This window comes from Marmota marmota, unplaced genomic scaffold, assembly GCF_001458135.2.
Source record: "Marmota marmota marmota unplaced genomic scaffold, marMar, whole genome shotgun sequence".
Classification (NCBI taxonomy): domain Eukaryota; kingdom Metazoa; phylum Chordata; class Mammalia; order Rodentia; family Sciuridae; genus Marmota; species Marmota marmota.
Window position 1 is genome coordinate 2,670,563 of NW_026000075.1, and position 4,473 is coordinate 2,675,035.

The window sequence follows — 4,473 nt, forward strand, 5'->3', positions numbered from 1 at the left end:
ATACAGTTTATCCATGATAAGACTGAAGCACAGATACCTTAAGTAATTTTCTTCAAGGTCGTATAACCAACAATTGTATCTGTATGATCCTGTGGGGTCTGTGTGATGGTTTTCCATAGAATTAATTATAATGTTAAAATGTCTATGCTTTTGGACATTTACTAAAAAATAGGTACCTATTATGTATGGGTATCTTATCAGAAGTAATGCTGTGCATTTTATGGTTAATTATTGTCAACTGCAAGGGGAACTTTGGCCTTCAAGGTGTTTTCCTCTATCAGAGTGGCTCAGAAACTTAGAAATTTAGCCCTTCAGTTTGTCTATAGATGGGACTCTAGAAATGTTGTGGGCAGTCATTTTTGAACTACAGGATGAGCATCAGATTCATTTATGAAGCTTATTGAAAAAATTAGCTTTTGGATATATTTTGTTTAGATTCTGAAGTGTGTGTGTGTGTGTGTGTGTGTGTGTGTTTACAATCTCTTCTCTGGGATAGGAGACAATGATCCAACATTCCATGGGAGAAGACAAAAGCTAGTTCTGTGGAAGTATGTGTGTGGGGGAAACTCTATAAGACTTAGGTTCTCTTTCTGATAACCTGAGGTGCCTAAAATCACTTCACAGTTGCAGACATGTCTAAATTGGCTTCAGAACTGACTGACTTTTCATAAAACCCAATTGGCAGAGTTACCTGATCCCAACATGTTTTTTTGTCTCTCAGTCTGGAGTCAAACAGTTAACCTAAGTGTGAACGCAGCCCTCCCAGGAAGCATGTGCAGCAGCTGAAGTAAGAATCTTTGGCAATAAGCCCACAACCTTACCATGGAGGCTGCACCCTGTTCAACCACCAGATAAGGCAGGATAATACCTTCATGTTTCACTTGGCCAGTTTGTAATGTGCCACTCAAAAGGAAGCAAGTCTGTCAAGCTCGTGTGTTCAGCATCTGATTGTCCCCACACTGCTCCTGCCATCCCCCATTGTGTCACAAGTACATGACTTGCTGGGGCAGTGACGCTCAACCAACAAGGAGAGGGGGCCTGGGAGGATTATGGCAAAGAGCAGCGAGGCTCGACTAATGGGGGAGTGGGGTAAACCAAGAGTCCCACATCCACATGAGCTCCGCCTTGCTTCATGCAACCAAACCCCGTTGAAAAGCCAGTTCAGATTTTGGTGTAACAACTCTATTGGCAAAAGACAGCAAAAAAACTCTATTTCCCAAAGCTTATTTGTTTTAAACTCAGAAGAAAAAGTGTTAGAAGGAGGTCAATGCTATTTCCTTATTTTTATTTATTGAAAACCAATGTGTGTGTGCACATATGTATACATATGTGCACATATGTGTGTACATTCATTACTTCCTACACTGGCACAAAAACATCGGTGAAGACTCTTGGAAATAGCCATAAAGCACTATAGGACAAAGCTATTTATTTTATTGATATTTTTCTTTCCCATCTGATATAAAACTTTACCTGCTAATCCTTTCTTATGGGAACTGACAGTAGTCAAATGTAACAGAGGTGTCCATGGGGCCTGGTATGTGTGTGTGGGGGATCTACATCATGATTTACATTGTATCAATATGCAAACGCAAATGGTTTATGGCATAGTTAAATACTTGGTATATATTAACTATTGATTCAAAATAGCTTTGTAAAAATTATTTCACAATGAATGTAGTGGTAGTGATCACACCAATGATGAAAACTGGCCTTACAAAACTATAGGGACCATCTAAAAAATTGATGGAATAAAAAGTTTCAATATATCTGGCTATAGATGATACCCCCACTCTAACCCTCCCCACCGCATCTGTTTAAATTCTTCAAGTGAGAATATCACTTAGAAAGTGCTTTGTAACACTAGAGAATCTTGTGTGCACTTTAAAAAACTTGGCCTTGATCCTCTCTCCTTGTTTCCTGGCCATAGTGGGATGAGCAGCTCTGCCTCACATGCCCTCCCTGCGGTGATGCTTTGTCTCACACAGGCCCCACAGCAAGGCAATAAGCAAACCATGGACTACAACCTTGAATTCTAGCTTCTTTCTATTCCTATACACAGATGTCTACTTTTAAGAGCAAAATTATAGATACATTATAATGTTATTTCATTTACTATACATATATACAATATAATAGATACACTATAATAATATTTCATTTACTATTTTGAATATTATTATGTCATAAACATCATGTCATTAATACTTGCTTCCTCTATAAGAAAGTGTTTATTGGTTATAGAGTACCACATGAATTTTCCAACCTACTATTGGACACTTCTTTCCACACTTTCTTATCTGAATATAGATACAGCAATACATTTTTTTGTGCCTATCAACAATCATTTCTTAAGAATAAATTCCCAAAATGGAAACTATTGAATGTTATAGTGATTATGGACATAGATTCTATGGTCACATTCAAATTCTTAGCTTATGAATTGTGAGAGTTTGGGAAAATTACTTAGCTTCTAAATGCCTTAATTTGCCTTTCTATAAAATAAAGATACCTATAGTGGTGTCATAAAGGTTCTTTTTTTAATATTCAAAAAATTCTTAATTCAGTGCCTGGCACATAATAAATGCTATATAGATGTTTGTAAATGAAAAAAGCAAAGGGTATATACCTTTGTAAGGACTCTGATGCATGTTATCAAATTACCTTCCAGAATGAATCTATCAGTTTATATTTCTTACATTTGCATGTAAGTGTAGTACCATTTTCCTGCCCCCATGGAGTAGTGCTTAAGGATATGGGAGGTTAGACCACTTTATCTCAAAATCTGGCTTCACTGCGGAGGGGTTGCATTTTCCTGTGAGTTACTTGACCATGCAAGTTTCAGATTTTTTTATTTTTTGTTTTCTGTAAAATGGGGATGATGAGAGATATTCACCTTATAGGATTTTTGTGAAGCAGAAATGCGCTGATAAAGTGCTTAATGCAGGGCCTTGTACAAAGTAGGGGATCAATAAACTATTAGTCTTTGTTTGCAGTCCCTCTATTTAAAGTGAAAATTAGAACCAGAAAGTATTGCATCTATGGCCAAAGCACTAAGGTAATAGGTCAACATGACCCAATAAATCAAGTAAGAAAAAGGAAGTATCTGGTTCTAAGTTATATAGTTTTTGTGTTCTGGATCAATATGGAGATCTTGAGAAAAAATGTCTGAGCAGCCTTGCCATGCCCAGGATATAGTAATCAATGATGTGGACAGTGGAACTGAAATTACAGTCATTATCATTGTCAGTGTGAATATGGAAAGGAGGAAACTTCATCTTTGAAGAAAGAGACAAGATAATTCAATTAAGCAAAGAAAACTATAGTAGTTGTCTACTTGAAGAGAAAATTAAGTTAGCCAAGTACCAGGTATGGAATGAGTGAGTACTCAAAACAGGCAGCAAAAGTTGTATTAGCCATTTTGTGAAACCAAAACAAAGCAACACCGGCAATGAACAAAATTCTATAGAAAAAATTTACTTAAGATACCTAAAATTTACCTAAGTAGATAATTAAAAACTGGGTAGCATCCCATTCTTCTTGGGTATCACTTGGTCAACCTTCTATATAAGTTAATAGAAGGACTGGACCTCCTAATTACATACAATCTTGAAGAACATAGGACTCATCAGAGGAGACCAACACCAATGGCTGGAAAGATAAAAGATTCACCTTGAGAAATGTAAGAGAAAATTTTGCCATTTTTTTAAAAGAGAAGGCAAGACTTTCTTAGAGAAGAAACGGTGCAATTATTTATTCCCACTGCGAATGGAACTGCAAGAAGTGAATTTCAAGCTGCAGCATGAAAGATTTAAGTTAGAACGATTGAAATAATTTATTTGTAGTGTGCAATGTAAAATACTACAAATGATTACTAAGGAAAGCTATGTAAGTTCTTCAGAAGTATTTAAAATGGGACTTTTTTTTGGATAGATTTCAAATGATTTTAGTGGGTCTTAACTAAAGACAGGAGAATGGGCTGGGTAGACTCTCGAGGTTCCTTTCTATGATTTGATGATAAAAAAATTTGATCCTATAAAGATTGCTCTGGCTTCTTTTCTATTGCAGCTACCCAAGGAAAAGCTGTTGCCTTGACAACAAGGGACATTCTTAGGTTCCTCATATGCTAATAGGAAAACGGCCAATTTTCTTGTTCATAAAAGAAAACTGTTGGTTAATGTCTCTCTCTATCTCTCTCTCTCTCTCTCTCTCTCATTCTTTTTCTCTCTCCTCTCTCCCTCATACCATTACTAGCTACTCTTCAATGAACCTTAGCGAAGGGCAGAAAATAAGAAAGGATAGAACAGTTTATATCTCTAGAAATCCTCACTGAAACTTAAGAAACTCATTTACAAAGGAGTTTGGAGTAAGATGATATGAACTAACAAGAAAACTGTGTTTAATGTGTAAAGAAGAAAAACAATGAATAGTATAAAATTCTTAGTTTGCGGTAAGATAGGGGCAAACCAGTGA